At 35.8% G+C, this 24,319-nt stretch overlaps 1 protein-coding gene across 2 annotated transcripts in view; it reads left to right on the forward strand.

Moving 5' to 3' along the window:
• Positions 1–1,052: 1,052 nt before the first annotated feature.
• LOC149773174 (uncharacterized) overlaps positions 1,053–24,319 on the forward strand; it is a 28,479-nt gene continuing 5,212 nt past the window's right edge. Inside the window, exons 1-2 of one of the 2 annotated variants that reach the window (XM_089946697.1) lie at positions 1,072–1,137; positions 3,662–3,799. The gene's annotated coding sequence lies outside the window, so the exon portion shown is untranslated. Of the gene's footprint in view, positions 1,138–3,661; positions 3,800–24,319 lie in introns of both variants that reach the window. The other variant, XM_089946698.1, reaches the window with a different exon arrangement.

The following is a 24,319-nucleotide window of genomic DNA, read 5'->3' on the forward strand; positions in this document are numbered from 1 at the left end:
AAATTAATTTTTCATATTTTAATAACTGCTAAAGTTAATGTTCATGGGATAATGTCAAGTTCATTTTTCGAGCACATGGGATCAGCTATCTGCATTAGATATCGTGTTACAAGGAATTTCAGCCACAATACATGGAAGCAACATAAAGCACAGGTATACCAACGTTCTGCATTTACTGCAACCCGTTTGTGAAAAGTAAAAGCAAACTTAATAAGTTAGTACAAATCGATCACATTTTTTAAGGCATTATGGGATTACGAACTACATTATAAGATTTCCTTAGCTCTGACACTGATTAGGTAGCGCTCTAAGATTTGTATTATGCCTTGGGGTTAGATTTTTAAAGAAAAGTAATCTTCCCAGTTTACCTCACTGGTTATAAAGAAGACATCGCATATCATTCGTATTATTCAAAGAACATTTAATTTCCTCTATTTTTGGTATATGATTGATGTGTGTAATATGGTTCAAAGAGTACAGTGCTTGGCCTTATTTCAGATAGGCATCTTTTAAAACACCGCTAGCTCTGTTTGGTCATTATCACTTCCTGGACTTTAGTCTATAATTCATGGTATTATTTTAGCCCAAAGTAGCAGTCAGTTTAGTTACCAGTGTCCTTAAAACATGTACACTTTCTACAAGTACAATATCCAAAGAAATCTGAGCCAGGAACATGAAAGTAACACTGAGGTACGACAACATTCTCACCATTGCGCATGTTGCTAATATAAACAACTTCTTCTTATACCCTCTCTCTGACGTTCATAATATCGGTAGAGCGTAACCTCAACTTGACAATGTGCAATGTTACGCACTTCCAAAATTGAAGATTTGACAATCGGCTTAACCAAATGTCCGTTTTCTAATAAACAGAAACAAAACAAACAAACAAAACCAGTTAAGGCATATATTCGACTGATCATAACAACTAAAGTCGTCAAATAAGTAAGGGAACCAAGTGTTTGAAGTATTTTAATTTTAACATATATACGTGTCCGCAATGTTGGTCGGCGTAGGGATAATATCCAAAATAGATAGTAAATCGCCCGATAGCAATGCTTTAAACAGTACATTGAAGTGAAAGTAGTTAACTAAATTGGCTAAAGATCCGGTCAAACTATATTTTTCTACAGTCAGGTAAATGGTCAGATATTCTGAATTCAGATACTTTAAAAAGTAGTGCTTATTTCTTTCTTTTATTTTGGAGTTTTTATTTTATATATCTCTTATAAAGAGCTGGACAGGAAGTTAATATTCTTACGTTATCCACACAACTCGTGTGACTTACTAGGCTCAATTTTACCGTTATGAGTTATGAGGAGGCTGAAAAGAGGCCAGTCTTATTTATTGTAATAATAATAATACTTGTTTATGTAGGCAGGATAAAAATACAAAGCACAACTAGTTATAATATAACAAACTGAAAATTATTTCACGTGTCAAAAACAGTGATAGTGGTACTGTATCAAAGTACCAAGAGTGGACACAGGAGAAATTGCGTGACACGGAGTTGGTTTCCCATCCATGGAATCAATACAAATTAAAGATGTTCTCTTCTTTCATGCATATTGTTGATACAAATTTTGAAGGTCATTATTAAGAGTGAATCATATGATTGTTTGGGGAAAAGCTATGTCTCGCCTACTTGGTAGTACATGGTCCAAAGAACTTAACAACTTTATGAAGAAAATTGGACCATCTTGGCTTTAATTTAATTTGTATCAGTACTAGTATAAGTGACATGGATGAATGCACACATCAAGTTTTATGTCCATATATGCATTAGTTGTAGTCTAGGAAACTGCTACATGTAAATACCAAATTTATAAAAAAAACAACCAAGAAATCCACGGATCATGAAAAGTGATAGTCCAGTGTTGAGATATTTCATCTGTTAACATTGGAGTGGGAGTTCAGAATACATTTCCCGTGAAAAATATAGAATTTGCCAAATCCACATTGCAATGGCAATGGGTGGTTGCTTGAAACAGGCTAGCAAAATTTATTGCCATTGTATTGATTTCTACCTGCCTGATATCAATAATTTATTTATAAATAGAATATTTTTCTTCTCTTTCATAACAGTTAAAATGTAATTCATCTCTTTCAAATGCGAATGCATGAACCCACTCAGATTCAAACTCAAGATCCACTTATTGATAAAATGGGCAAAGGCCAGAGGAAACCCAGCACAAGAAAAGTACATGTAGCCTGGCATGCCTTATTCTTGCATATGCCACTTTTACCTACATGTACGGGGCCCCGAGTGGCCGAGTGGTCTAAAGCGCTCTTCGTTACGGATCACTGCCATCTCACCTCTGTCTGCGGCGGTTCGAGTCTAAGATTCAGCCAATGTGGGTATGTGAGAAAGCTTGCCAGTAGCTTCTCGTGGGTCGGTGGTTCTTTCCGGGGTTTTCCTGGGTTCTTCCTCCACCATTAATACTGGCCGCCATGTATAGCCTATCGTGTGCTGAAAAATGGCGTTAAACCCCACAACAACAACAACAACAACCTACATGTACTTTCTGCCTATTGGAGAAGTCTCCTTCAGACATAAAAAACTGTGGTCTATCAGATATGCAAAAAGAATTGTGCACATTTTCCTACAATTTTAAAACTTGTAACATCTGTCATTAGACTATTTGAGTGTTTTGTGATACATCCCATTACATTTGTTGTTGGTGACAGCTCCGGTGGCCTAGTGGTTAGAGTGTCCGCCTTGGATGCGGGAGGTCATACGTTCAATCCCTGGCCGAGTCATACCAAAGACTTACAAAAATGGTAATAACAGCTGCCTCACTTGGTGCTCAGCATTAAGAGGTTAGTGCTAGGACTCATTGGCCTGGTGTCAGGATAATGTGACTGGGAGGGACATAATGCTACATGTCTGCGGCATGATGCCCCAGTGCTAGATATCACTACAAACTCCCCCCCCCATGAAAATTGCTTTTATTATGACACTCTTGAGGTCAGATAAGGTGTCCAGGGCCAACATCTGGAATATCATTTTCTTTTTCCATAGAAAAAAGACTTGGATGTAAATGATGGCCATTTTAATGTGTCTTCAAGCCCTAAGTTGTCATCACTTCATAGTTAAATACAGTGTCATATCTATTTTATATATGTATGTATGTATGTATTTATGTGTGTGTGTGTGTGTGAGTGTGTGCACATATTTAGTTATAAAAACCTAAGGAAAAGGTTGAAGCCAATGAAACCAAATGACTTCTTCATTTTTTATTTAAAGGTGCAGATTTAATGATAAAATGTATAGGTGTATATATTGATACAGCTGTATCAGCCAGCTTATGCAATTTTGACTTACAGGAATTTCATGTTAATGCAATCCAAATGAAATTTTTTAATGTATTATATTTAGTGAAGACATAAAAAATAATGTAATTATTTGTCAGAAACAATTTTTTTTTTGAATTATAGACAGCTAAAATGAATGGAATTAAAGTTCATTGAATTACTTATTTTTAAATGGAAATTAAGGCAGGGAAACCAAAAATTTAAAGGTACATGATTTTGAGTTGCGCAACCACTTTTGGGAATGCAACTGTTGCATAACTAAGTGGTTAGCTGTAGATTATTAATGGTTGAAACATCACAGATTCTTATCTTCAACACATTTTATGAGGATCAATTTTATACACAGATAGCGTGATGTTCATTTCTCACAATCTGACCAGGAAGTATCACTGTGATTAGTTGTGGGTTTCTTTGGAGTGTTGACTTGCATCATAAAGAGATGAAGTTGTTTGGATTTTTGTCAATGTCTCGGTGCGATGCTAAGGTAAGTGGAGATGTAAAAAAGAACATGAGACTGTTGATGTTTCTTGTGGACCACAAATGATAATTATAAATGACCATTATGATATTAATGATAAAATAAGTGATGACTATTCTATGACAGTGTCAATAATAATAATAATAATAATAATAATGCCCAAAAGAAAATTAGGTCTGTTTCCAGCTTGTCAACTGGCCCTATAGTTTGCTTGCTGACTCTTGAAATTTTTCTAGTCATAGAAGAAAAAGAAAAAAATGATTTCTGAATTTTATGAATGTTGTCACCAGTCTGGATTTAATTTTGTTCATAGTTAACAGCATTTGGCAGCGCTCTTTTTAAGGCTTTTCCTATTTTCCCCAAAAATTTTAGTGCAAATTGGACACAGGCTAGAAAAGCTTGAATCACTGGACATAGCCTAAAAAACCTTGATTCACTGGACATAGATTAGAAAAACTTGATTCACTGGACATAGACTAAAAAATGCTTGATTCACTGGACATAGACTAGAAAAGCTTGATTCACTGGACATAGACTAGAAAAGCTTGATTCCCTGGACATAGACTAGAAAACCTTGATTCACTGGACATAGACTAGAAAACCTTGATTCACTGAACATAGATTAGAAAAGCTTGATTCACTGGACATAGACTAAAAAATGCTTGATTCACTGGACATAGACTAGAAAAGCTTGATTCACTGGACATAGACTAGAAAACCTTGATTCACTGGACATAGACTAGAAAAGCTTGATTCACTTGACAGAGACCATGGTGTTTTCTCGTCAGCCCATTTGTTTCTACTCTCCTACCAATTTGAAAAAAAAGAAGGCATCAAGGATATGAAAAATGCAAAGGCTTAGTCATTTCATTAATTGATTTATAATTTCTAACTTAATTTTCACCTTAGCCAGGTTAGTTGCAGTTTTGTATTGCAGCTGAAGGTGAAATGGAGGCATCACAGCTATCAAATAGCTGGTATTGGTATCAGTTGTACTGACATATAAACTCTTGTACATTCACAGGCATGTGTTTTGATAGCTAATTGACCATTAACCCTTTGCCAAGTAAGCTGACAACTATCACTGCCAAATTTTCTGCAAGTTTTCCTTTCATGATAAAAACATACAAACATGTGTTTTGAAATGTAAACAGTTATATGTAAATTGTATTTTGAGAATAGAATTGAATGTTTTAACTGCCACATGTACATTGTTTTTGTAATAAAATCAGTTTGAAATCGTAAGTGAATCAGTACTAGGAAAATAATGGCAGACATTGCTGTGGGACCGCTCCGGTGGCCTAGTGATTAGAATATCTGCCTCGGATGCAGGAGGTCGCAGGTTCGAACCCTGGCCAAGTCATATCCAAAGACTTATAAAAATTGGTACTAACAGCTACCTCACTAGGCACTCAGCATTAAGAAGTTAGTGTTAAGACCAGTCTGCCTGATGTCAGGATAATGTGACTTAGTAGGACATCATGCTACTTGTCTGCGGCATTATGCCCTAGTGCTTGACATCACTATAAACTGCCACACTGAAAAAATTGTTAAAGCTACATTAAAATTCCATATCACACACACACAAAACATAGCTGTGTCTGGGTAGTACCACTTTATTAGATTGTCTGTTTTTGTAAACCACTGAGCAAATATATTCAGCAAAATACAGAAGTTTATAGAAAGCAAATCTGAATATTATATTATTGAAAATTTAGCTTTTAAAATGCAATTATGTGGGTCATAAACATATGGAACAATGCTATGTTGCGGAATGCATGAGAAGCACTGTAAGGTCAAAGTTTTCTTTCTGACTTCGCTCATTTTTGTGAAACTACATAAAAGCAGCAAAGCAAACACTATTTAACCAGTGCCTAATGTTACTGTAAGTACATAGATAAATAGTATTTTCAATTCTATTAATGGATTGTTGTAACAAAGGCAGCATAAAGTGAGTGGTTACATTAAAACCCTCTTTCGATAAATAGATGCATTCACATGTTGTCTGTATCGATTCTGTTGGAAAGAAGAGTTTAGTTCAGTTGTATACAGACTTCAGTGTTTCACTGTGTTGTCTTTGAAAAGATACTATTACGATTTTATGGCCACAAACTAAGTAACAGAAGAAAAAAACGCAAAACCATCAAGTTTTGTAAAACTTAACCAAGAATTTAATTATTAAAGTTATAAATTAAAATGTGAGTGGAATCTACAGTATTATGAAGTGTATCCACTCTAGTCCTTATCAAGGTCTATGAAAGTCTTAATTGAATGAAATGTTCCTTATAAATTTCAAAACCGGAAATGTACTGGTCCTCCAAGAACCATGACATTGTCAAGATGGCATTGTCCAGAATTCCTTCAAATAATTTGTAACTGTTCCAGGATAATATTATTGTCCAAATAATGAGTACTTTCTATTTCCACTGAACAGTCCAAACAAATGTTTTTCCTCTCTAATAATGTCTAAGAACAACATAAAACACATCTGTAGACTTACAACAGGAACATATGAAATGTTAATGACTCCAAAATTGGAATGAACTGATTGCTCAGTTCTCTCTTATACACTGTCTGCTGTGACTGTATTTTGCAACAGACCCAACAAGACAAATAACACTACTTACTCATTTTGCGTTACTTTAGCCTATTCATGTGACCTAGCCCAACCAATGGGAAGTTACAGAATTATTCTAGAAACATTGAAACCCGATCAGCCACTGAGAAATTAAGCCATATGTGCCATTAATTCTTATTATTAAGATTATTATTAATAATTGTTAACACATACGTAAGCATCTATTTATTTATTGTAACTTCTAAGCTCTTAAGATACTCAGGTCATGTATGCAAAATTTAACTAAAGATATTCTTTGCAATTGACAGCCATGAATAAAAATTATAAAAATGAGATAAAATCATGTACCAGGAGTTACAATAAATACAGATATACATGTACATAACATTATGGTAATGTTTTATCAGCAGCAAAGAAATTAGGACGAATAGTATTATCTGAACAGGGTCCATTATTTATCACAGCCACTGCAAACCTATCGCAAACCTATTGCAAACCACCTTTACAGTGCATTATAATGCTTATTTAGCTGTGAAATCTATTTTTAGTGAACAAAATGTGAAACTTGTCCTATAATACACGAAGAAATTTTTTAATGAAACTTAATTTTACGCCAAGTCTGATTTGCAGCTGTAACATGTTGTTATGATTTATACATTTCTTTTTTCCTCACCAATAAAACATCCATTATATTCATGATAAAATTATTACTGGGAAACTTCTGGTTCTGTTTGAAAATCATTGTTAAACAAATTTCACATAATTTATATGCTGCTAAATGACAAAGTGTTGCATTTCAGTCACTCAGATAGTCTTAAATTCATATACTACAATAGATAATTGAAATAAGCAACTTTATTTGACTATATTTGAGTATATTTAAGTATATTTAAATGCATTTTAGTATCCTGCTACGATGTCATAGCCTAATGTCTATGAAGTTCGGGTGCTTATATTAGTACCATTTAGTAACTATATGTGCATTTCATAATAGCTATTATTTTTATTCCATAAAAAATTTGATCATGCTGACGATTGTTATCTAAATAATTTTTGTAAAAAAATGTTTTTTTTCTTTCTGTTTTTGTTATTTTTACATCTTAATTTAAGTGTCAACAATTATAATTTACCCTAGCAACTCCACATCTTGCTGACATGTATAGGAAAGAGAGGTTATTTAAACAGTATTTGACAACATGTATTATTTGCTGTTTCTTAACAGATGTAAATTTTAAGAATTTTCCAAAATGCATGCCCCCTTCCTTGAAATTTAGTAATGAAATCCAAATCGTGTGGACAAATTCTGCATAAAGCTTTCGAGACCACAATATTGAATACAATTCGTGACATGACAGCAGATTACATCATATTGAATACAATTCGTAACATGAGAGACATCAGCAAATTACACCATATTGAATACAATTCATAACATGATAGACATCAGCAAATTACACCATATTGAATACAATTCATAACATGATAGACATCAGCAAATTACACCATATTGAATACAATTCATAACATGATAGACATCAGCAAATTACACCATATTGAATACAATTCGTGACATGATTGGCATCAACAAATTACACCATATTGAATACAATTCCTAACATGAGAGACATCAGCAAATTACACCATATTGAATACAATTTGTGACGTGACTGACATCAGCAAATTACACCATATTGAATACAATTCGTAACATGAGAGACATCAGCAAATTACACCATATTGAATACAATTCGTGACATGAGAGACATCAGCAAATTACACCATATTGAATACAATTCGTAACATGAAAGACATCAGCAAATTACACCATATTGAATACAATTTGTGACATGATTGATGTCAGCAAATTACACCATATTGAATACAATTTGTGATATGATTGACATCAGCAAATTACACCATATTGAATACAATTCGTAACATGAGAAACTTCAGCAAATTACACCATTTTTAATACAATTTGTGACATGAGAGACATCAGCAAATTACACCATTTTTAATACAATTTGTGACATGAGAGACATCAGCAAATTACACTATATTGAATACAATTCATAACATGAGAGACATCAGCAAATTACACCATATTGAATACAATTCGTAACATGAGAGACATCAGCAAATTACACCATATTGAATACAATTTGTGACATGATTGACATCAGCAAATTACACCATATTGAATACAATTCTTGACATGATTGATGTAAGCAAATTACACCATATTGAATACAATTCTTGACATGATTGACATCAGGAAATTACACCATATTGAATGCAATTTGTGACATGATTGACATCAGCAAATTGCACCATATTGAATACAATTCATGAGATGATTGACATCAGCAAATTACACCATTTTTAATACAATTTGTGACATGATTGACATCAGCAAATTACACCATATTGAATATGATTTGTGGTATGATTGACATCAGCAAATTACACCATATTGAATACAATTCGTAACATGAGAGACATCAGCAAATTACACCATATTGAATACGATTTGTGGTATGATTGACATCAGCAAATTACACCATATTGAATACAATTCGTGACATGATAGACATCAGCAAATTGCACCATATTGAATACAGTTTGTGACATAATTGACATCAGCAAATTACACCATATTGAATACAATTCGTGACATGAGAGACATCAGCAAATTACACCATATTGAATACAATTTGTGATATGATTGACATCAGCAAATTACACCATTTTTAATACAATTTGTGACATGATTGACATCAGCAAATTATACCATATTGAATACAATTTGTGACATGATTGACATCAGCAAATTACACCATATTGAATGCAATTTGTGATATGATTGACATCAGCAAATTACACCATATTGAATACAATTCGTGAGATGATTGACATCAGCAAATTACACCATTTTGAATACAATTTGTGACATGATTGACATAAGCAAATTACACCATATTGAATACAATTTGTGGTATGATTGACATCAGCAAATTACACCATTTTGAATACAATTTGTGACATGATTGACATCAGCAAATTGCACCATATTGAATACAATTTGTGACATGATTGACATCAGCAAATTACACCAGATTGAATACAATTCATGACATGAGAGACATCAGCAAATTGCACCATATTGAATGCAATTCATGACATGAGAGACATCAGCAAATTATACCATATTGAATGCAATTCGTGACATGAGAGACATCAGCAAATTGCACCATATTGAATACAATTCATGACATGACAGCAGATTCCACCATATTGAATACAATGCATAACATGAAAGACATCAGCAAATTACACCATATTGAATACAATTCGTGACATGACAGCAGATTACACCATACAGAATACAATGCGTAACATGAGAGACATCAGCAAATTACACAATATTGAATACAATTTGTGTTATGATTGACATCAGCAAATTACACCATATTGAATACAATTCGTAACTTGAGAGACATCAGCAAATTACACCATTTTGAATACAATTTGTGACATGATTGACATCAGCAAATTACACCATATTGAATACAATTTGTGACATGATTGACATCAGCAAATTACACCATATTGAATATAATTTGTGACATGATTGACATCAGCAAAGTATACCATATTGAATGCAATTCGTGACATGAGAGACATCAGCAAATTGCACCATACTGAATACAATTCGTGACATGACAGCAGATTACACCATATTGAATACAATGCATAACATGAGAAACATCAGCAAATTACACCATATTGAATACAATGCATAACATGAGAGACATCAGCAAATTACACCATATTGAATACAATTTGTAACATGAAAGACATCAGCAAATTACACCATATTGAATACAATTCGTGACATGACAGCAGATTACACCATATTGAATACAATGCGTAACATGAGAGACAGCAGCAAATTACACCATATTGAATTCAATTCGTTACATGACAGCAGATTACACCATATTGAATACAATGCGTAACATGAGAGACATCAGCAAATTACACCATATTGAATACAATTCGTTACATGACAGCAGATTACACCATATTGAATACAATGCGTAACATGAGAGACATCAGCAAATTACACCATATTGAATACAATTTGTGACATGAGAGACATCAGCAAATTACACCATACTGAATACAATTTTTGACATGAGAGACATGACATCAGCAAATTACACCATATTGAATACAATTTGTAACATGAGAGACATCAGCAGATTTCACCATTTTGAATACAATTCGTAACATGAGAGACATCAGCAAATTACACCATATTGAATACAATTCATAACATGAGAGACATCAGCAAATTACACCATATTGAATACAATTCGTAACATGAGAGACATCAGAAAATTATGCCATATTGAATACAATTCATAACATGAGAGACATCAGCAAATTACACCATATTGAATACAATTCGTGACATGATTAACGTCAGCAAATTACACCATATTGAATATAATTTATATGATTGACATCAGCAAATTGCACCATATTGAATACAATTTGTGACATGGCAGCAAATTACACCATATCAAGAGAGCAGTCAGATCAATTTTTATTTTGAAATCTATAATTCCAATGATTTTGTTTTCAGCTTTGCCTTCTTGTCTTGTTGAATAGTAATGCAGATTAGCTCAAGGGGAACTAAATCCTTGTATCTACCATCTCAGTCTACCGTTTCAGGTCTTTTGCCAAATGAAGACAACAAATGTTCTATATTACTAATTTTTATTTGAAGTAAACAAAAGAGATAACAATATTTTTAACATGAGAGATTTGCCATAACTAGACTTTAGATAAGATTAAAAATCTTCACGCACACACACAAACAGGGGGCCCCGAGTGGCCTAAAGCGCTCTCTGTTACAGATCACTGCCATCTCACCTCTGTCTGCGTGGGTTCAAGTCTAGGATTCGGCCAATGTGGGTATGTGAGAAAGCTTGCCAGTAGCTTCTCGTGGGTCGGTGGTTCTTCCCGGGGTTTTCCAGGGTTCTTCCTCCACCATTAATACTGGCCGCCATACATAGCCTATCATGTGCTGAAAAATGGCGTTAAACCCTACAACAACAACAACAACAACAACAACACACACACAGGTTACTTGTCAAAGTGGATCCTCATGCAAACACACAGATACACTGCCTTTCTTATAAACTTATAAACAAAAATGATTAATTATATTGAATGAATCACAGTGAATCATTTAAGAGCTACAACTATACTGACTGACACTCAACTGAGAAGAAAAAAATGAATGAAATGTCTTTTGTATGCATATAAATCCACTTAGCAGTACCCCCCGCCCGATTTATTGCTAAAGGTCAGCATTGCAAAAAGCAAGAAAATCAAATTAAGGAAAAGATTAATGAATAAATACACATTAAATTTAATAGTCAAAGTCACTTCCTGTCAGTTCATTCAGATTGCTTCTGCTTTTCTACTTCTTGGTCTTTTCCATTGGTTTGGCTTTTGAGCAATGTTCCTAGCACCATTTGAAACAATTTTCAGTTTGTTGAAACTATTTCTGTTAAGTCTTGCTTTGTGTTTTTTTTAATTATTAAGGAATATCTGGGAAATTTCTTCGCATTTCTCCTCAGTTTTGCAATAACTTGTTACCTTTTTGACACAATATGTGGCATAAGTTTAATAAAATGGTAATTACACGGTTGACACAGTATGTGGCATAAGCTAAGTGAAATGGTAATTGCCTTCACCATGCAGTACACATCAGAAATCTATGAACTAATGGTTTTGGGTTGTTTGCAGTAAATACATGGGCCGATCTGAATACACATTGGGATTTGCTCTTAAGTATATGGTACAGGGGTTGTTTCAAACAAATTTAGAAATCTTTTCAAGTGCCATTTTATAGTGAACTTTAAGAAAGTAAAAAATTAAAATTCTTGATTAAGGGTAGTTGATTAAGCATTTTTACTAACTTGCAATTACAATGCTGAAATCTAGTTACTCAGTTAAAATTCATTACCGGTACAATGTATAGCTTCTGTTGGTTTCATTTTGTTTAACGTTGTATGGACAAAATACACTACATTTATGTCAGTTTTTGTATGCATACCAAATGTGTACATAATATACAACCAACTCAGAAAATATTCTGCTTGAAAGTACATTAATGCTTGAATCCAATGTTAAATGCAAAAATGCATACTGGGAAACAGTGTAACAAGATAACCGGGTGGGATATCTCGGATTAACAACAGAACACGTTTTGACGACACATATATGGTTTGATGTGGCGATTTATATGAGTAGTGGATTATGAAGATGTGTGCGTATTTATAATCCAAATATTGGATCTATTTAACATAAAAAAACGCACAGGTTCAAAGATGGAAAAAATATACAAATAAATTTAGTTCAGTAACCCTAAAATACAGGATAAATGATTTCACAAATGATTCAATAATGGAAAGATGAATATAGTTCACTCAGATAGTAAACAATGTAAGCGTTTACACATAATAAAAATGTATTCGCTCAGGTAGCGAAATTATGTCACTAAACAAGAACGGATATACAATCTATCCTTCCAGTCCTGAATAACACACTGGGTCTTACTAACCCAAAATTAGCATATAGCTAAAAATACATGTGTGGAGATGCACTCCGTCACCCGTGCACCATATCCGCTCCACAGCTCCTCCGAATCAATTTCACAACCAATATAGACTCTCGGAATACTATGATCACTTGAAACATTAGACCCTCCGGACACTTGAAATATTAGACCCTCCAGACCCCCTGGTCCTTTGACGGCTCTACAGCTGGGTCACCTTAGTCACTCTTGACATTCCGGACGCTAGACATTAGACGCTCCGGCACCTTAAACGCTCCGGACACACGGACGTTTCTACCCTCTGACAACACCGGACACCCCGGATATTCCTACCATCAAAAACTCAGCTGAAAATATACCCGATACAGTGTACTAAACTTGATACAGACATAACGTAAGGACGTTATACATGGTAAGTTATAAAGATTATATTATTATGGCAATTACAAAACAGAGGTTCAATAGTAAACCTAACCCTGCTCGATAAGACAATAGTAAACAACTTTTTAAAAAAAAAATGTAACTTTACATTACCAATACAAATCCTGCACTACGTCGCAACAAGAACAAAAAATGCACGCATTATGGTATGTAAAGAAAACTATAACAAACATGCAAAGGTAAATATGGTACTACACTAGTTATCACTTAAAACCCAAAAATTACCTACCCCTACAGCTGGAGTTGTGCGAATCCTTTAAGTAGGCCGCTTGCTGACAAAACCATTAGTATTGTAAAGGTCTTTTACATGTAGTAACGTATTTATACCTTTAGAATTTTCGTTATTCTTTATCAAAGGCACCTTGCACGTGTGGCACAGGACGAATCGTACTCACGATTTCGAAATACATAGACCATATTATAATCACCCTCGGGTATCGTTGTACAGAGAAAAGAAACGAAACCCGAGTACATGTATTTAATTAACAACATTTACACCATTCCGTGACAAACAGAGACCATAATTCAAAGTCAAAGAAGAGAACACATACACAAATGCTTCCATCTATCTACTTTTCTATTTACTTATCTATCTATCTATCTATCCATTGATCCATGCATCCATCCAAAAGTTGAAGTCAGTTCTTCCTAAAATTCAAGTCTAGCTTGAGCCCTGAATGGACAAGCTTGATTCAGTGGACATAGATTAGAAAAGCTTGATTCAATGGACAGAAACTAGAAAAGCTTGATTCACTGGACATAAGACTTTAAAATGTTGTTTTTTAATGATGGCTATCGTTGCATACGGTTCTATAAACAGGGTCTCCTTCAAATTTACAGCAAGTTATATCAGACAAATGAAAACTATTTATATAATTATACTGAGAATGCATGTCTATCATCTAACATGATGTTGTTGGGTATTGTTGACAAGGCCTTTTACCATGGACTATGATGTTGGGTAATGTTGACAAGGCCTTTTACAATAGATTTTGATGTTGTTGGGTAATGTTGACAAGGCCTTTTACAATGGACTATGATGTTATTTTTGGTAATATTGACAAGGCCTTTTACAGTGGACTATGATGTTGCTGGGTAATGTTGATAAGGCCTTTTACAAAGGACTATGATGTTGGGTAATGTTGACATGGCCTTTTACAATGGACTAAATTAGGTAATGGAACAATTGCTAATGTTCAGTATATAGGTAGAATGAGTGAACAGTGTTATTGCATCTGATGAACTCTGGCGACAAATTATGGCCACCATTTCAAAAGTCTTGTTATTGTTAGTTCTGATGAATGGATGGTTGTATCAACGTTGAATTTTAAATAAAAGACTTCTTATAATCTCCAACTGTTCTGTTATGACAATGGCGCCACACATGTATATAATATGGTCACCACAGTGATCATCTTGAAAATCCTGTAATTATTACTCCACCTGAATGGATATATTGATAATTAACAACAACACTTCTTATGACATCCAGTACAGTTGCCATGGCATCCATGTTGAAGATCTGCTTCTCCTCAACAGATATTCATATTATATGAGATTAGATTCTAATATAGGACAATCACTAGTTGGCCTCTGCTATAGTCATATTATATTAGAGTAGATTCTAATATAGGAGAATCACTAGTTGGCCACTGCTATAGTCATATTATATGAGATTAGATTCTAATATAGGAGAATCACTAGTTGGCCACTGCTATAGTCATATTATATGAGATTAGATTCTAATATAGGAGAATCACTAGTTGGCCACTTCTATAGTCATATTATATGAGATACGATTCTAATGTAGGAGAATCATTGGTTGGCCTCTTCTAAGCTGGATTGAATAATTCTGTTAAAGAATGGTTTTATGGATCAATTATTTGATGGGATACCTGAAAAAAGATAATGAATATGGAATATAAACTAAAACATATTCATAAAGTATGATACCCTGCTGAAGGCATCAGCAGTCCATAATATGCACAGTAAAGAAATGTTGAGTAAAACAACTGAATTGTGGTTTAACAGTAACAGTTGTTTTAATTAAGCCGTATTAATGACATGAAAAATAGTGTCTGGTTATGCAGGGCAGTCATGCACTGAATTGAAGGTCAAAAGAATGAATATATATGGGGTGGGGGACAGAAAAGTCACTTGGGAAGCAATTTATCGGGACACTTGGTAGAAAAATCATATCTATAGAATGGTAAAAGATATTTTCATGCGGTTTGTGGTGGCTGCTGCATCGGAGAGAGTGCTATCCATACATGCCTTGCGAAGGAAGATGGCTTCAGTCATGGCATCATGATCGCGATTCAGCGAGAGGCTGAAATGACTGGGGTGGGTGGGAGAGAAACAGAAAAGTCGCTTATATATATTTATATCTTCACTGTCCATGTTAATTTATAGTAACAGTTACTTTGTTTATTATATTGAATGCATATCCATAAATACATCATTAATGTAAGGTATTACTTGTAATTTAAATTTGCTGCAAGCATCAGCCAGAAATTATGGTACCATCTAAGTTCAAGGGCATTAATAATCCAGTGTTTGTATAAGGGTTTAGAGACATGCCTTGTTTTCTCGTATCAACTTACTTTAAAGCCATTTTCTTTATAGTTTGGAAGCATCTAGCTCTATTGTTTCTTTTGTCCTATCTCCTATGTCTTCTTTCTTCATTTTTATGATCAAAATAATCCAGTTTGTATAGGCAGATTTTCCACCAAACACTTTTCTTCTTCTGGGATGTGCATCTTCAGTGGTCTTGATGTTTACTAGGAGCTTCTACAATAACAGCCACAGTTCCTTTGTGCTATTTACAGAACTCATAGGTGACATTGTCGTTTTTGGAAATCTGGAAATCTGGCTCAGATTATGGATGCCAAACCAAATGATTGGTATGTCCTTTGTGGGGCAGAAAGTTGTATTTTTACAAGGAAAACAAGTTTTTGAGTTTCCTATAATTTGATATTTTTCATATTATGTAGTAGTGATCACATTTCTTTTTGTTCTGTCTACATCAGCTTTTTGTATGAAACCTACCGTTCACGTTACAACTACAATGAAATACACATAAACTGTTCTGGCATAATTCTGACAATCTATTCCATTTATGTTGCTGTGCATTAAATACTATTTAAATTTATCAAAATTTTTCAGAAATATGAATAACAATTAAATTTTTCTAAATTATTCAAAAATATGGATAATATTTAACAAGTCTTGGAAATTACTATTGTTGCATGCAGAGTTTTCTATGAGATTTTGAACTTGACTTAAGAATAATGCAAAATCAAACAACTTCTGTTTATTATATTGCAAATTGGTTTGTCTGTGATGAATTTTTCTTCGATGGTGATAAACATCCAGTGACTGTGTGTATGGTAGTAAACATCTGGTGACTGTATGTATGGTAGTGAATATCTGGTGACTGTGTGTGTGTGATTTGGATTTTTAATGTAGCTTTAACAATTTTTCAGTCATATCGCTACGATATCTGTAGTGTGACAGTTTATAGTGATATCTAGCACATGTAGCATGATGTCCCACCCAGTCACAGCCTGACACCAGGCCGACCAGTCCTAACACTATACTCTTAATGCTGAGCGCCAAGCAAGGGAACTGTTAGTACCATTTTTGTAAGTCTTTGGTATGACGCAGCCGGGGATCGAACCCATGACCTCCCGTATCTGAGGTGAATGCTCTAACCACTAGGCCACTGGCGCGATCTCTGGTGACTGTATGTATGGTAGTAAACGTCTGGTGACTGTATGTTTGGTAGTAAACATATGGTGAATGTATGTATTGTGACAAGCCAGGGGTCTTTCCTTGACTGAGCGGTTGTCAAACCCTGGCGTGATTCCAGCTAGAAGTCATAAGTTTACCCCAAATTTCCAAAGACTTCTATACAACTTCAGTTGTAAATTAGAAAGCCCAACGTGTCCGTTTTATACATAAATTTTACTCTAATTAATGCAAGACCACAGATAAAACAATCTGCCAAATATATATTAATGCACATCTGCATGGTTTCTCTTTATCAGGTTTCCGTACCACAGCCATTCATGCCGTAAAAAATATACGAGTATCCCCTAACACTAAGAACTATTTTAACTCCACCACCTTAGGCCATTCAATGTATGCTTTCCATGCCCATTTCGGCAATATAACTGCACCACATTTGCCACCATGGTGACATTAACGTTATTTGCCGAGTCCCTTCTTATTTATTCCTTTGCGTAATTTACCGGTTTCCCACCGTAAATACTGCTACTGCAGTCACACCACTAATGTACACCACTAGATTTTAATATGGACATTCTTACTCCAGGGACATTCATTCGGTTTTGGCCATAATTCATTACTAGCAAACTATGGTATCATGGAAACTCACTAACATTTCACTCCGTGATGTTTGCTCCTAGTAATTGGCTAATTATGTCGAACTAAGGATATTTCCATTGCGCCGAATTCCAATAATCACACAAATCTAAGAATTCCTTAAAACGTGGCGCTATAAACAAATGCGCACACTCCAACTTTAATACAGTATTGTAGTAAACATCTGCTTAATGTGTACGGTAGTCAAGATCCAGTGATTGTGCGTATGGTAGTCAACATCCAGTGATTGTGTGTATGGTAGTAAACATCCAGTGAATTTGTGTATGGTAATAAACATCCAGTGACTGTATGTATGGTAGGAAACATCTGGTGACTGTATGTATGGTAGTAAACATACAGTGACTCTGCGTATGGTAGTAAACATTCATTGACAATGTATGATATTAAACATTCAGTGACTGTGTATGGTAGTAAACACCTGGGACTATGTATGGTAGTAAACATCTGGTGACTGTATGTATGGTAGTAAACATCTGGTGACTGTATGTATGGTAGTAAACATCTGGTGACTGTATGGTAGTAAACATCTGGTGACTATGTATGGTAGTAAACATCTGGTGACTGTGTATGGTAGTAAACATCTGGTGACTGTATATATGGTAGTAAACATCTGGTGACTATGTATGGTAGTAAACATCTGGTGACTATGTATGGTAGTAAACATCTGGTGACTGTATGTATGAAAGTAAACCAGTGACTTCATGCACGATAGTAAAAATCTGGTGAATGACAGTAAACTGCTTTCGACACTTTAATTATCTTAGCAGCAATAATTTTCAGTCATGAATTTTGTAGGAATTTCATGATGGGACATTTCAAAAATGGTGTAAACCCATTTGATAAATGGATCAAGGATTTATCATGAAACTGGGGTTTGCCATTAAACGTTACAGACATATTCATCCTCTGGTCTTGATGGTCCTATTTGAAAATGGTGCTGCTTAGACATCCAATTTAGTCACTAGACAGCATCCATCATAGAAATGTTATCACCACTCTTCATGAATGAATAGATGGTCCTAGCAACATGGAGATTGGGTAAAAGACTTCCTATGATGTCTAGTTGGTCTTAAATGAAAATTGTGCCAGTAGGACTTCCAGTAAGTCTGCCATGACAGCCATTTTGAAAATCTTGTCATTGCTACTCCACCTGAATGGATACGGCTCCAGTGGTTTAAGTGGTTAGAGCATTCCCCTCAGATTTGGAAGGTCGTGGGTTCGATCCCTGGCCAGGTCATACCAAAGACTTATTAAAATGGTACTAGCAGCTGTCTCACTTGGTGCTCAGGATTAAGAGGTTAGTGTTAGGACTGGTCGGCTTGCTATCAGGATAATGTGAATGGGTGGGACATGATGGCAGATGTCTGCAGCATGATTCCTCAATGCTAGACATCACTATAAACTGCCACCCTTCAGACATCATAGTGATATGACTGAAAAATTATTAAAAGCCTCGTTACAAATCCAAATCACAAATACACATACACACAAACACACACTTCTGTACGGATAGCAGTCATATCATATCGACCGCAGACCTCAGTTTGGTTGCCAACACCGGAGCGTATCGGTGTAGATGAAGTTATTAGCGAGTATGCACGAGAGAGTCCAAATACACCGATGGATGTCATTATTAAAGAAGCTCCTAAAGTTCTCAAGATCAAACTTAGCAATAGTGAAAAAATAGCAAAAGATCTCGGACGAAGAATAATCGGTAAATTTACTCAAGGCGCAGCATATGATCACAAACTACATCACTCGCGACTGATTATTGATGATGCTGAATTGGATTTTATGATTGCTGATGCCGTTGCGAGAAATATATTTTGTAATCGGGAGGATGCTTACTTGTCCGACGGGAAAAAGTTGGGCACAATTGTAAGTTATATCGACGGAGAATCGCCTCAATACACACATCTAAGATCTTCAATGCTGGCTTATGTTTCTATAAATTTGCTATCAATGATAAATCGATTTCCTGACACCGCATTTAGAGTTGCAACGGATTCATTTTATATCAGTAGCAGATACTCAGAATTACTGGCTCGTTTTACAAGGAAAGTCGAAGACTTTTGCGATGAATCATGGAGTTCGTGGAGAATAAAAGCGGAGATGTTACATGAATATTGTGAATCCGCTGATGTTGCAATTAAGGATGATTATTGTAAATCGGAATTATCAGAAATGTCTTCGACAACTTCGTTGTTGCCATCTGAATATGATCCAATCACTAGACACAAAACTGTTTATTTAAACGGGCCGGGTGGGTCTGGTAAGACAACTCGAGCGATTGAATTATTTGGAAAATCGGATATGATTGTGCTAACACCTACACACAGGCTTGCCAGGGAGATGAAACAACGAGGAGTCAATTTTTGTACTTATCACAGCTTTTTCAAATACAGCGGCGGTGTGTGGACGTCAGATCGAATGGGAACAAAATATATTCCCGAGAAAATAATTTGGGATGAGATATGTACGGTGTCCTTGGAAACGTTAAAAACATTTCTTGATTGGCTGCTAACGAAAAATACTGCAGTGATTATGTGCGGCGATCACGGTCAACCACCTCCGTTTGTCGGCGCATCTCCTCATGATTGGTTAAAAGATTTTGTTGATTATTGCGAAGAAGTGTCTGATGATCATAGAGCACTTGATGCAACGTTGAAAGAATTTAAAACATTAATCAGATTACAACCGAATAAAATTCAATGTGAAATTATGCGCGAGATGATTCCTGAAACTTCGATGAGCGACTTTTGGGGCGTGTGGAAACCAGACGATTTGATAGTGGCAAGTAGAAAGACAGTCAGAGACACACTTCAACAACAGTTATTTCAATTACAACAAGAAAAGTTTCCAATGTTGCCAGTGCCGTTATGTTATAGACCAGCTGATACGCGGTTACAAAATATAGATGTTGATATACCAGGGCGCCTGACAGAGTCAGGGAAACAGAATTTAGTATTGAATGATATTGTGTTAGTTGATATTAATGCTGTCTAAGATGCACTAAAAATGAATAAATCCCCGTGGACGCTGGGATACGCAATGACAATTCATTCATCTCAAGGACTAACTATCAGTGATACAACTGTCTGGATTGTTGATGATCGAATCGAATGGTCAAACCTAGTCTACTTGGCTGTGTCCAGAGTCAGAAGAATATCTCAACTGCGAAGGATTGTCTTGGAAGAGTCAATAACTGATAAAAACAACAGCATCACCGATGGTGATGTAATAAGAAGAAAACTCGCCGGTTACAAACAGAGTGACAAAAAAAATAATCGCGACTTTGATCTTGATGTTGAATTTATTATTGAGTTAAAACAACAGCAGAATAATCACTGCGCGAGCTGTAATTGTATAATGCTATGGCAGTATTCGGATAAACATTCAAGACAATTTACCATAGACAGAAGAGATAACAGTCGCGGTCATACACGCGATAATATCATGTTGACCTGTCTTGAGTGCAATCGACGTAGAGGCGCTGGCACTAGTGCTAGTTAAGTGATCGGGGTGGTAATTGTGTGTCCTCGGGAATTACTTGTAATTGCTCACGTGTGAATCCGCGTTGAGGAGCAGTTGAATCCAATCTGTAGATTGCTGGTCTACCAGTAGATCTTGTCACGGTGGATATCTTGTGTGTGGTAACACTCCAGATAGGATCAGTCACTCTTCGTTTACCACCTTCAAGTTCACCCGGTTCATATAAATACCTAACTGTAACATCACCCAGTATTTTTTGTTTTTCTTTCTTTCGTTGTAGTGGTATATTTTTTGAAAAACACCTTGTGTTTTCGTGATCACGATGGCAGGTTTCATGTTGGTTGTTCGTGTAATCTCATTATTTAGCGCAGCTATCACGCTTGGTAATCTTGCAACCCATTCGCGCGATCTCGTATCCTGAATAAATTCCTTTGCGTACTGATATCCAGGGGCCCCGAGTGGCGAGTGGTCTAAAGCGCTCTTCGTTACGGATCACTGCCATCTCACCTCTGTCTGCGGCGGTTCGAGTCTAAGATTCAGCCAATGTGGGTATGTGAGAAAGCTTGCCAGTAGCTTCTCGAGGGTCGGTGGTTCTTTCCGGGGTTTTCCCGGGTTCTTCCTCCACCATTAATACTGACCGCCATGTATAGCCTATCATGTGCTGAAAAATGGCGTTAAACCCCACAACAACAACAACAACAACTGATATCCAAATAACCGCTCAGCAAGTGTTCGATTGAATCGCTCAACAATTGCCTGATCGCGATGAATTTCAGTATGTCCTCGTCTGATGGTGACGTTATGTTATTTCATCAGTGATGATACTGCACCCTGAAAATTCTTTGCCAGGATAAACTTGTAATAGATTAGGCCAACGTAGACCACCTCGCTGGTAAATTCGTTTAAACGCAGAAGCAACCTCAGATGCTGTTTTAGTCGTTAACGGTTCAGCATCTTTGTATCTACTTGCAACATCAACTACAGTTAGCGCGTACTTGTATGTACGTCTTCGGATAGTATCATGTGGCAGAAATAATATATCAGCCTGATGAACCTTTTTGGCACACTAACATCGAAATATGCAAAGTGAATTTGTTTAGGACGCGGCAGATAAATTTGCCATATTGCCTGTCGGGATAACCACTTTTTAGCAGTAACTTTTGTAACTTTTGCTGCTTCAGCGAGTTTACTAATTGCTGCGCTACCTCTCCAATATCCCTTTGGGGAATAATAAATCGACTCCATTATATACCAGTACCTAGCGCTAATTTACCTTTCATTGCGGATTTTATCAACCAAGATGCTAACTTTTCTTTGAAAGATTTATCAGTGATAGCATTTAACGCATGAATTAATTTCACGTCCGCGAGATGGCGCTGTTGCAAATCCTTACTTCGGTAAGCTACATCATGCGCATGACACGCCTTATCAATAGCATCTATCGGATACTCACCTGGATTTGGCTGATCCTGAGCATCAAGTCTGATATCAAGTCGGGTTCCAGGACCACAGTAATTATATCCTGGAAGATGTTTTTCTCCTGGGTATTTAGCCCACGGTGTTCCTGGTAACTTGGCTAAATTGGCTGCGATATCACCTCCCTTTTTTAAAATAAATTGAAACTTTTTTATGCCACATCGTTCACACTTGCCTGTAAGCGCTTGTCGATTATTTTTTGTTGTAATTGTTGTCATATCCGCAGTTGGGGTACGTGCTCGGCATTTCACACAATATAAATCCATATTATTTTTATGATATATAAAAATGTCAAAGACATTTCAAATGGAGATTACTGACTTTTCTGCGTCAAAGCGACGAGAGCCAATTAAACATAACTCAGTGCTACCAAACTCAATTCGAATGATTATTATAGGTCCATCTGGGTCGGGTAAGACGCAGTTGTTACTTAATTTAATAATGAAGTGGATGACGTGGGATAAATTATATTTGATAGCACCGTCAGTGGACGATCAGCAATGCTACAGCGTGTTAAAAGATTTTAACGAAAGTGCAAAATCGATAAGTGAAGAAGATGTTGTTGATTTTATAACTGATATTGATGAAGCACCGAGTATCGATGATATTGATGAGAGTATTAATAATTTAGTCGTGTACGATGATATCATGTTGGACAAACAATCAAACCCTGCCAGGATATTTTCACGTGGACGACATAAAAACACTGATGTGATTTATGTAACTCAACGATATACACAAATACCAAAAGTGATCAGAGATAACTGTAACGTTCTCGCGGTATTTAACGGCGTTGACGCACACACGTTACGAAATATAATCAGACTTGGTGCAGCGGTGACATGGACATGAATAAATTCAGAAATTTCTTTAGTCGTGCTCAGGCAAAACCACACGGATTTGTAACGATAAATTTACATGATCCTCGAACACGGTATCGAATAGGATTAGATACAATTTTTAGTTAGTGTTTCCAGAAATGCTAGCATTTCTAGCAGCAGAGAGACTGAGCCACCGAATGTTTCGTCTAGTAGACCCTTGTATCGAGAAGCAGTTATATAGGCAGATATTTTTCATGAGATAACCCTTCTGGTCAGCAAAGAAAGCCTATTTATCATTGTTTCTGACTAGAAGGGTTTATTTGCGAAGACAAGACCTTCTATCAAGAGTGTTTTCGATAGAAGGTTCTGTTTGACGAAATAGTTGGTGGGCTCAGTCTCTCTGCTGCTCGGATGGCATATCAACATGGGGTTTTCACTAAAAGACTTTATGATGTCTAGCTGGTCCTAAGTAAAAATAGTACCAACCTGACATCCATTATGGTCGCTACAGCAGCCATCTTAAAAATCTTGTTATTGCAACTCCATTTAAACTGAAGGCCATATTGATAATGGAGTTTTTACCAAAATACTTGTTTTGATGTCCAGTTGATCTTAAAAGAAAAATGTGTGATCTGATATCCTGGATGGCTGCCACACAGTGGCCATCTTGAACATTT

Source organism: Sinohyriopsis cumingii, unplaced genomic scaffold (assembly GCF_028554795.1).
Source record: "Sinohyriopsis cumingii isolate HCF-2022 unplaced genomic scaffold, ASM2855479v2 utg000846l, whole genome shotgun sequence".
Classification (NCBI taxonomy): domain Eukaryota; kingdom Metazoa; phylum Mollusca; class Bivalvia; order Unionida; family Unionidae; genus Sinohyriopsis; species Sinohyriopsis cumingii.